This window comes from Ascaphus truei, chromosome 2, assembly GCF_040206685.1.
Source record: "Ascaphus truei isolate aAscTru1 chromosome 2, aAscTru1.hap1, whole genome shotgun sequence".
NCBI lineage: Eukaryota > Metazoa > Chordata > Amphibia > Anura > Ascaphidae > Ascaphus > Ascaphus truei.
In genome coordinates this window covers 75365495-75378027 of record NC_134484.1, presented here as the reverse complement: position 1 = coordinate 75378027, position 12533 = coordinate 75365495, and positions in this window count along the sequence as shown.

Sequence of the window (12533 nt, the reverse complement as noted above, 5' to 3'; positions counted from 1 at the left end):
TTCCAATGCGGCATGTTCATCCTTAAGGTTCTCTGACATACCTTGCCAGAATGCCGCTGCTAACACCTCATCATTCCATTTGGTCTCTGCAGCTATGGTCTGAAATTGGACTGTGTAGCGGGCCATGGGACGACTGCCTTGGGAAATATGGAAGAGAGATGAAGCAGCTGTTACCTTGCGTCAAGGTGTGTTGAATACTCTGTGGAATTCTTTGGTGAAGTGGACTATGTCGCAGGACTTTGTTCCCAGATGGGTGAAGCCCACGCCAAGGCATCATCAATGAGCAGGGAGATTATATAGGCCACCTTGGATCGCTGGGACAAAAAACGGGAGGTCATCAATTCGAACTGTATAAAACATTGATTGAGAAATCTGCAGCAACCAAGCGGTTCACTGCCATAGCGGTTGGCTGTAGGAAGTCAGGGTTCGGAGGCTGCATTCATGGGAACGCTTGTGGGAGCAGGCACCTCTGAGGGAACAGAATCAACAGGAGTAGGTTTTACCGGGTCTGTAAAAGTTTGCACTGTCATTTGGAGTTAGTCCATACGCTTACTATTCTGGTCAAGATACTTCTTCAGTTTGGCAAATATGTCAAAGTGCAAGTTCAAGACTCGACCCACCTCAGCGGGGTTTGTGGGGCTGAGCATAATGTAACAAGCGCTCACCACAAACAGGACGGGACTAAAAGGCTGAAGTGGGGATGTTTGAATACACCGACCAACAACCGCGCAACCACACCCAGATTGGAGAGTCGTAGTCGTGTAGCCGTGTCAGGGTAGGAGAAGTTAGAATGGTCGTGATACTCGCCGTGGATTGGGGTTGGAGATGTCGGACGGTTGTGATACTCGCCGTGGTCTGTGGTTGGAGAAGTCGGATGGTCGTAGTGCGTAGCTGGGGTTAAGCAATATAGAAGGTCAGAGTCCAAATGCAAGCTGAGGTCAAGGGTCAGAGAAGGCAGAGGTCCAGGAACAAGCAAGAGTCAGGTACAACGAAAAAGCAGCAGGCAGGAATCCAAAGACAAGGCAAACAGGTTGCTTGAGGCAAGCACAGGTACAACACTAAGGTTATACACAGCCAACTTGGAGGAGGGCTGGCTGAGCATATAAGGGAGTGACTGCCAACAGCAGGGCTGCACCAGGCTGTGAGGGATGAATAATCAGACGTATCCTGTCCACTGGTAAGCAGGGGCGCAGAGTACAGCAGGTGTGTTGTAACCGGAGTCAATCGTGTTAACCCTTTGCGTGACAGCAGCACCACCAATTGTAGCACATGCCCCCCCCCCCCCCCCGGGAGAACTTGGGTAGGCTACTGCTGAGGTAGTGCTGGTTACTTGAGAGGGAAAAGGAGAGATGAGTTGCCCGCGATGGTGTGGGGGAACAGGACAGTCTTTCTGGGGATCCGCTGGTTCTTTTCCTCTTGGTGTTTACGCCTCTAGACATAGTGGGTTCAGCAGAGCTGAAGGCAGTCCCACCATGACAACTTTTAGCCCCAATACCTCTGTCCCACAGACTGCCACCGAGCCAGAAGTATAAATGAAGATGATCTTTATTGTAGCAGCCACTGCTGGTGCCATTACAGAACCTTTCAGTTGAAAGGATAGATCCCTGGCTTCTGGATGGTACTGGCCTGTGGGTAATATTGAGGCCTGGCTAGAGTAGCTTGTTGCCCTCAGCCCATGAGGCTAAGCACATGTCTCCCTCCCAGCCGGGATGAGGCTCTCCAACACTGCAGGGGCAGGCTGGAAACCAACTGAAGGTCTCACCCTTAAGGGGCTGAACTTCAATCTCTAATTTAGGAGAGAATGGAATGTGCAGGAATGTTTCTACAGTGTGTATATGTGGGTGTTGTGCACTGTTTGGTTAACCACATTATCCAAGATTACACAGAGCTACATATAAGAACAAACTATAACACCATGCATGCCCCTGTCACTAGTTTTAAATATCTGGGCATATGGCTTGACTCCCATTTAAAGTTCGGTTTGCATATTTTTTGTTCGCTACCATTCTTCACACAGTCCAACCTTTTTCAGTCAGTTCTGATGTGATATAACAGGACTACCATTGCTTGAATGACAGGCGACGTTTAAACTGCACCTTATTAATAGTTTGGAGATAGGTTGATTCTGCATTAGTTCATATAAGAAAGGGTTCCTTAAAAATAACAAGACTGAAAAGGTATCTATGTATTCCTCAAAGCTATCGCTTTTCTTGAGACATCAGATTGTCATTTAAAAGGTATGCTTTCTGGCCTCGTCAACATCTCATTGGGAGACTTCCCCAGGATTAGAAATGTGCAAAATCTTTGCTAAAGTTTGGAAACTAGTGTGAATATTTGAAAGTTTGAAAAGTTTGGTAAAACATCTTTTAGTTACAAAAAAATATATTAGAACTTGCACTCACCACTTCTTCACTTGATGTATCCCATAGATATGGCCCCATGGGGCTCTAGTCCTGTACCTTCACCGCAGGGTATTTGAATCCTGAAAATAGTCTATGTGGTTAGACCGACACTTTAATACAATACAATTGAAAATATCTCACTGAACCCTTCAAGTCCATTTCAAAGATATCTTGTTTCATTCAAATGGTGCTTAAGGTTTACACATGAAGAAGGAATTTCTTGTTGCATATACTCATTGTAGCAAAAAATGCAGGCGCAGAATTGCATAATGCCGCAATGTTTCTGGTCCCGAGGCCCTTTCCTCAGGCTTGAGGAATGAAGCCTGGAGAAAGGGCCAGAGGCCCTGAAAGTATAAAAAGAAAAAAATGTACATCACTACCCGGGAGGCTTCTAAAAATCCAGTAAGTAACATAAGCTGCATAGTTTTAAAGACAGTTTAAACGGCACCTCATGCTTAGTTTGGAGATAAATGGTAGATGTATACAGACATCACTTGACAAAACAAATCACACACATTCCACGCATGCTTATCGACAGATAAACACTTGAACTGCTTTTTGTCCAAGGAATCAGCCAAAATTGGATTCAGATCCTGTAATTTCAAAACCATAATGCCTTCCCCATGTTGTGAATAACTGGTCATGTTATTGGTGCAATCAGAAAATGCATCCCTTTCTTGTGTCTTATTTTTTTCATGTAATTTCCATGCTAGACTCGGTGGCGGCTTTTTTAGGGCTGCCTTTGATGACATCACAGGTTCAGGGATTTCACAATTGCAGCAAAGAAGAAAGTGAGGCTCTAACTGAAATACAGGGAAAAATATAGTTTTTCTCTTAGAATTTTGAAAGGTCTTAGATATATTTCCATAGCGCTAATTCATATAAAAAATATACAATTATGCAGATTTTATGACGAGTTCATAGTAAACACATTTTTACATGGAAACTGCACTATTAAGAACAGATTGAGCAGTTAACATGTAACATCTAATCACAGTGTGAACTCTTTAATTAAGAGTTCATAACTTACACTTTGTATCTTATTATTAAAAGCCACCAACCAATTCATCATTGGTATCAATGCAAGTGGAGGTTGACAATTCTAGGCAAAGAGAGAGAAATATAGTGGGACATTCCAACAGAAGATGACAAGCGGAAGGTGTGAGGTGGACATGGTACAAATAGTACTTATGGTGTTTCAGCTTTCAGATGAGATTTGTTTGTACTATGAAAATTAGCATTAAGTTTAGCATTGCATGGGACAGGGCATACCGTCAAGACCATTGCCTTGTAAATCTGCATGAATATGTCTACCACTTTAAAACAAATAGGAGAGATTTTGTAACCCCACTTATTTTCCTTAGGGAGTGGGTCAGTGAGTAAAGGCACTGATTCTGATAAAACAACAACAACACTTGTTAGTTTGATGCAAGGAAACCTGGTTCAAATCCTGGTGTCAGCTCCTTGTGACCTTGGACAAGTCACTTTATCTCCCTGTGCCTCAGGCACCAAAAACATAGATTGGGATCTTATCTGGGTAGGGACTGTGTCTGGAAAAAATGTTATATGCTGTGTACTGTGCACTATAGTATAATTGCGAAGTGCTTTTTGTCCTATTGGGAGAAAAGTGTTGTATGAAATAAACTTGTTATTACTAGTTATCAGATTGACCTGGACTTTTTGGAGGGAAAAAAATGTATCTGCAATTTGATGATTAAACGTTAATAACAACTTGCACAATATAACACTTTTTGCTTGCTGATTGGGGAAATAAAATACTGCAATTTCAGTATAACTTGGCACAGGTGTTAAATATATGTTTGTAACAGTGTGTCCCCCTCCCCACCCCCTATGGGATATTCTGCCATTACATGGTGTGTGGTCATGCATACCTGCTGGCTTACAGTAGATCTGAGTCGATGTTGTTGGGAGAACAGGCCGGACTTCTGGGGTACATCATGGGTTCTTATCTCTGACGGTACAGCGCCTCCATCTGCTGCAGGCTCCAGATATATGAAGACAACTCCTGCAGAAGAATTACTCCACTCCCCCCAGAAAGATTGCACTCTAGGTTGGAGTATATTAAACTGGAATTTCTTTATTCCTCTGCTTCAGCACAGTATAACATAGGCTGCTACCCTATACAACTCACACAGGTCTTCAACCTCTGGATGGTCCCTGGACATCCAACTCTGGGGCTTGAGGCCTCCAAAGCCAGTCCTTACTCCTCCCTGGTCCTCTAGCAGAACCAGGGGAATGGTATCACTCACTCTCCCTCGAGGGGAAGAGGTACAGAAGGTGCCAATGCACAGACACCTCTGTGTGTACCAGCCTCTCTCAGTGGGGAGAGGCACACTGATTAAATTTAGGAAGTTCAACTCCCTTAGTACAAAGGGGGAAGGTACAATGTCTGAGCACAGGATTGGGCAGCACACAGGCCTAGTCCCATTTCCTCCTCTGTCATTCAAAACAGCTGCTTCTGTGGGGAAAACCCAGGATTGGTCCTGTCATTGCCTGCACTGTTACCAGGACTTACATGACAGGGAGGGCAGACTGCTAGCCAAACCAGGCATGGATACATGCTCTATTACTTTTTATTCTTTAAACTACACATAACTATATTTCATAATTTGCCAGGTGCCAGGAGTAAATATGGGTTTTCCCTACCCACTGTAATTCAGTTGGTCAGAGAAGGTAGTGCTCAGGCCTTGTGTCAGTAAAAGGCACAGGGGTGGGCTACGGAATCTGTACTAAAGGAATTACCACTTCCTGTTTTGGAGAGTTCCTCTCCAGCTTGGAGAGAGAACAGTTGGTTCCAGCAAGCTCCCAGGGCTCTCGTACGCTTAAGGCCCTCCCTTTGGGGAGAGGTGAGAGATATTCCTCTTACTCCACAAAGGAGTAAGGGAAGATCAAGGACAGCTCCTAGGGTCCTGGCTAGGAGTGTGTCTAGGAACATCCTGAAGGTGATAACCTTTGTGTGCTGTGTGCTGTAACCAAGACTGTGCTGATTCAGGAAGGATCAATAAAGACCCTCTGCTTTTATGTAGACCTCCTACCTGAGAGTGGAGTATATTTGGAGGAGGGGGAGAGGGGGACCTATCTCTTTTGCAGATACTCCACCCCACATAACTGGGGGCTGCACAAGATGGAGGCGCTGCAACAGTAAGAAGAATTCGGGCACAGTCCCAGAATGCCTATCCTGTTATCCCCTATGGCATCGCGGGAGACTGAGGGCCCTCCGTTACCAGCAGGTATGCACCAACCAGAACCATGTAACCAGAGATCCAGTTCCCTTGGGTGACCCTATGTGAGATTGGGTGGGGGAATCACCGTTACACAGCCTACTTACTTGCAGGTAACTTATGGTAGAAGACTGTGTAGTAAATAAATATGGCCCTATAACCTTCTAACTCTTTAAAAAAGTGTATACATCTTGTGCGATGTGTAGAGATGGACACAACTCCCTCCAGGTTCGGCTACCGTCATGGATTGAAATTTAAGCCACAGATCAGTCTCAAAAAGGCAGATTGTTGTTTTTTATTACTAAAAATCAACTTTCTGGGTTCTTACAAGTCCAGAATCTACTAACAGGTTCCATGCATTCGTGATACTTTACTGAAGTTTCAAGTTATATATATATCCCCTCATACCTCCATCCAAATAAAATAAACAGAGATAACTCTGCTCAAAAAAGAGCACACCTGAGGTACCTCAGAGATATGCTAATGAGATATGTCAAGTATATTTAAATGACTCACCGCACACTTCCTAAAAGTATTTCCATAAGAACTAAATTGAGTTGACAAGTCAAATGCACTAATGAGGAATCAGGTACTGGTGTCAGGCCCAACAGGAATACAACCCACAAGCTCTAATAATCTGGGCAATAGCTCTAGCAGTGTGAGCTAAAACAGCTGCTGGGTAGCATCACTGTAAAAGCATACTTTAGAGCTTCTCACTGCTCACACCTCTTTTAGTGCCCAATCCGCCTTTCGGATTCTAGAGTGCAGATTCGATTTTGCAAAATCTGTGCCGGAAATTCGCAGGAATGGATTCCAACTGTTCTTCCCATTTCTAATGATGAGAATTACATTTTACCATATAAGACAGGGTATGTCCAATTATTTTCCTTACTTATTAGAATATGTAATTTTGAAGTGTGCTACTGTTCTCTCTTTATGTCAGAAGGGCCGTTTTTATGTTTTTTGGTATTTACAATAATAATAATGTACAATACAATCATTACTGTGTAATGGAGAAGGAGCGGCTCACTGAGTAAAGACACTGACTGGCACTGCGTTTGACGTGGTTCAATTCCTGGTGTCGGCTCCTTGTGACCTTGGACAAGTCAATTTAGCTCCCTGTGCCTCAGGCACCACAAACTTAGATTGTAAGCTTTATGGGGCAGGGACTGTGTCTGCAAAAATGTCACTGTAAAGCACTACATTAAACTAGCAGCGCTACACAAGAACAAACAGTTATTATTAATTATTACTATTATTTTTTAGAACGTCAGACATGTTTAGATTTAGACAACAAAGAAACAAAGTTCCATTGATCAGTGCTTCCAAATCTTTAATACAAAGTAACAATTTGTTAATTGATGAAATGTATCAACTTGCTTGAAGAAAATGACTATCAAGGCATCATGGAGTCTGGTATTTAATGAAGAAATTATGCTCAAAATAAGGGGAAGGTGTAAACATAATGTCCAATAGTTGATAATACAAAAAGTGGCTGTTAATAAACAGCACTTTTCGGTTCTCTTTCTAAGTGGACCACCATGGGTATCATCAGTGTTAAGTTGGTTGTACTGCTGGCTTTGCATTGTCAAGATTGTAGGGTTTACCATCATGTTTTAAGTTATGGTGGGTGAAAAAGGCAACAAGAAACCTCCACTGTATTGCATATAGCAAATAAAAAGATCACTTGTGAGCACATTCACATTTCTTATGCAGGTCTGCAACCCTGCCTTTCACCATTATCCCCAGCATACAGTGCTTCCACTGCAGCAAGGGATTCTGGAAAATGACATGCAAATGAGCACACAATGTGTTACCTTTGTCTGAAAACCATTGCTCTCTTGTGTCCTTTAGTGAATCCTGATATACGCTCTTTTTTGGTTCTACCTGTGTGTTAAATATGATGAGGATGGTTTATGTATATTCATAATAATATTAGTTTATTATAGATCCAACTGTCTGTTTGGGTGATATATTCAGATTTACCCTCTCATTAGTATACGAGTTATGTGCAGAGATTGTATCTCCCTTCTTTTTATGCATACATGAGCTAATAGCTTTATATAATAAAACAATGAATAAGATATTATGTTTAGGGTATTAAGCAATTTTGTTAAGATGTTTTTGGGTTATACCAAGTTATTCTTTTTTATTTAGTTTACCATCCGTTTTTGATATTGTGGTTATGCTTTAGATACTATTTTAGTATTTGTTTATACAAATTTGAGCCGTTATATGCATTGGCGCATTACCATATGTGTTTAACAAATGAGAATGGTAATAAAGGCAACCCGTTGAACATAAATAAGAAGCCAAGGAACTCCTAACTATATCCTTTGAGAAAGTCGCCCGTGTGCGATGAAACGCATCAGGGTACGTCATCACGCACAGACATTACGTCATCACGCAGTTGCGCGACTGCCGGGTCGCGCACAAGCAGATTTGTGGCGGTTTAAACACAGAGGATTTACTGTTGCTGCATTTGCAACTCCTGCGGACATTGTAAAGTTACATAGTTACATAGTTACATAGTTATATAAAGATGAGTTTGAAAAAATACGTAGGTCCATCAAGTTCAACCTATGCTAACTTTAGACAACAGATACTTTATCCTATATCTATACTTACTTATTGATCCAGAGGAAGGCAAACAAAAAAACCCATTAAGGGGAAAAAATAATTCCTTCCCGACTCCAAGAATTGGCAATCGGATTAATCCCTGGATCAACAGACTTCCCATGTATACTTATTTGGTATATCCCTGTATACCTTTCTCATCTAAAAAGATGCCCAACCTTTTTTGAACAAATCTATTGTATCTGCCATCACAGTCTCCATGGGTAATGAATTCCACATTTTAACTGCCCTTACTGTAAAGAACCCTTTCCTTTGTTGCTGGTGAAATTTCCCTTCCTCCAACCTAAAGGGATGGCCCCGAGTCCTTTGTACTGCCCTTGGGATGAATAGTTCTTTTGAAAGCTCCTTCTATTGTCCCCGAATATATTTGTATATAGTTATCATATCCCCTCTTAGACGCCTCTTTTCTAATGTAAATAAATCTAATTTAGCTAGCCTCTCCTCAAAAGTTAGATTGTCCATCCCCTTTATTAATTTGGTGGCTCTTCTCTGCACTCTCTCTAGTTCCATAATATCTTTTTTTAGGATTGGTGCCCAAAATTGTACTCCATATTCAAGGTGTGGTCTTACTAGTGCTTTGTAAAGGGGCATAATTATGTTAACTTCCCTTCCATCCATTGCCCGTTTGATGCAAGATAAGATCTTTTTTGCCTTTGCAGCTACTGCATGACATTGGGCACTATTGCTAAGCCTGCAGTCTACAAGCACTCCTAAATCCTTCTCCATGAAGGCTTTCCCCAATATATCTCAATTTAATTTGTAATTCACTTTTTATTCTTGCATCCGAAATGCATAACCATACATTTATCGGTATTAAACCTCATCTGCCCTTTACCTGCCCACGTTTCCAGTCTCTCCAAGTCCTTCTGAAAAGAAATTACATCCTGCTCTGATTCTAATACCTTACACATTTTAGTATCATCAGCAAAGATGGAAACTTTGTTCTCGATCCCAACCTCAAGGTCATTAATAAACAAGTTAAAAAGCAGGGGTCCCTGTACCGATCCCTGAGGTTCTCCACTGATGACTTTAGCCCAACCTGAAAAAGTTCCATTTATGACAACCCTCTGTTTTCTGTCCTTTAACCAGTTTTCAATCCAGGTGCATATATTATTACTGAGTCCAATTTTCTTTATTTTGTACACCAACCTCTTGTGTGAAACCGTATCAAAAGCCATTGCAAAATCTAAGTAGACCACATCAACTGCATTACCCTGGTCTAAATTCCTACTTACCTCCTCAAAGAAACAAATAAGGTTAGTTTGGCAAGATCTATCCTTCATAATTCCATGCTGACTATTACTAATAATTTTGTTTTCCATTAGGTATTCCTGAATATTATCCCGTATTAAACCTTCAAGTAGTTTCCCCACTATTGAAGTCAGGCTTAAAGGTCTGTAATTTCCCGGTTGTGATCTAACTCCCTTTTTAAATATAGGTGCCACATCTGCTTTATGCTAATCTTGTGGTACTTAGCCTGTGGAAATGGAGTCATTGAATATTAAATATAATGGTTTTGCTATTACTGAGCTTAACTCCTTGAGATGTATGCCATCAGGGCCAAGTGCCTTATTTACTTTATTTTTTTCAAGTCGCTTATGAACTTCTTCCTCAGTTAACCAATTGTTCATTAATATGGAGGTTGTGGCTTCCTCCTGCGGCACTACTATTGAACGTGATTCTTCCCTGGTAAACACAGAGGCAAAGAATTTGTTTAATACCTCTGCTTTTTCCTTATCTCCAATAATCTGCCTACCCATCTCACACTGAAAGGGTCCAATATTTTCTTTTCTCATTTTTTTGTTATAAAGGTACTTAAAGAACTTTTTAGGGTTGACCTTACTTTCTATTGCAATCCTTTTTTCATTATCCATTTTTGGTAATTTGATTGCCCTTTTGCAATTTTTGTTACATTCCTTATAATTCTGATACGATGTCTCCGTCCCTTCTGACTTAAAGAATTTAAACGCCTTCCTCTTCTTGTCCATTTCCTCCCCTACCTGTTTATTTAGCCACATTGGTTTTGACTTATTTATTTTATACTTATTACCCAAGGGTATATACTGATAAGTGTGCTTTTCTAACAATGTTTTAAAGACTGCCCATTTATCTTCTACATTTTCCCCTGCAAAAACATCATCCCATTGATTACTTCTAGATTAGACCTCAGTTTATTAAAATCTGCCTTTCTAAAGCTTAAGGTCTTTGTTGAACCCAAGAAATCTATTTTTTGATCATTTATTTCAAATGAGACTATGTTATGATCACTGTAACCCAAATGTTCCAGGACTTGAATATTTGTTATTACTTCTACATTGTTTGATATGACCAAATCCAGAATTGCAAAGGCTTATTGGGCTTCTTGGCGGACTGGTGTCTTCTGAGTCCATGGAATAAGAACTTGATTGTGGACTGCAGACGGTGGGATAGCTGGTTGATGGTGACGTTGATTCACAAATTGCCTATTTTATACCCACACTTGTAAGTGATATTCTCCCCCTCCTTCCCTTTTCCCATCAATAAAAATACTTTTTTACGCTATGGTGTGTGCGCTCTCTCTTCTCTTTTTCCTCTAGGTCCTAATGTGGATGTAGTTGATCCTCCTGAGAGCTGCTTGAGATCCCCTTACCGGAAATTATCATCTTAATCCTGATGGACTTTCTATGAAAAGGACTGGTTCTTATACACTTTTTAAATTTGATTCTATTTCACTATATAAGTGTTAGTTTGTTAGCATAGGTAGCATATTATTGTGTTTATTTCACAGAGTCATATAGACTCTCTAAGTTACAAGTTTGTATTTTCACTTTTGATCACAATTTACATGGTTTAAACTAATCCCTATTACTATTACTATTTGGCGCAACTTTTTCTGCAACATATATATCTATATATTATATTATGTATATATATATATATATATATATATATATATATATATATATATATGCTCTAAATGACAGACCAGAATAGATCCCAATAATACAAATCTTTGTGTTTTCAAATAATATTTTTATGCATAAAACATATAATGTGCTTTATATTGGTATTAAAATGCTAGATAAAGTAAACACGTAAGGATTTAAATAATATGTATAATAGAATGAAGAAATTTAAAAAAAAACTCCAAACTAGAAAAACATATTAAACCATAAATATATTCATGATCAATTCTAAGACATATAATACATAAAGCAGGGCCTCGCTTCTCGGCGCTCCACTTTTTGGCGATTCGCCGATACGGCGGCACCGAGAAGGGGGCCGCCATGTTGGATCGTAAGTCGCGCATGCACAGAACGGGTGGGTGCGCCCGGCCCGTATGCGCAGACCGTAGTTTGCGCACGCAGAACATAGGTCGCACATGCTCAGAACGGCAGAAATGCCGGTTTGCGCATGCGTAGAACTGAAAATCGTCAAATCCACTTTCCGGCAATTTTCACTATACGGCGGGCCCCTGGAACGGAACCAGCCGTATACCCGGGGCCCTCCTGTATGTCAAAATAATTAATAAAAAATAAACTTGCCCAAATTACATAGCATTCCTTCATAGCAAATACCAAATACTGTACAGAGAAAGCAGACAAATGCAGTACATGTCTACAATGTATGTTGCCCGTCAAAGAACAGTAACATAGATACAAATGCACCAATCTCTCACAAATATATATTTATCTTAAAGATAATTAAAGCCTAGAATAGACATGATTATGTAATATTTTTAGAGAGGGTTTAGTAGTATCATGCAACACATAATCATATTATAAGGACAGAAATAAAAAGTCACTGTATATTTCAATAATTCAGAGATCTTATATCAGTGGCAGAAAAAGAAGCTCAATGATAAATGATAATATTAGTAAAATTGATACAAAATATAATTAAACTTATTCATACCCATGGGTACAAGTGACCCAAATGTATAAATCCAATACATCTCTCTACAATTGAGAACTTCTTCTCTATTACCCCCCCCGTATGTAACTGAATATGCTCCAGAGCACTAAATGTAAACGTGCTAATGGAACCCAAAGCGCAATTGGAGAAGTGTCTAGAGACTGGATATCTATCGTCTCTATTCCTGATACATCTTAAATGCTCTGTTATTCTAATCTTTAATGGCCTGATTGTTCTACCAATATAAAGACTGCTACATGCGCATCTTAAGACATAAATGACATAATTTGTATTACATGTCATAAATGTTTGCCGTTTGTGTCTATATGTTGTGTAATTTCACTTCACGGATTTAAGC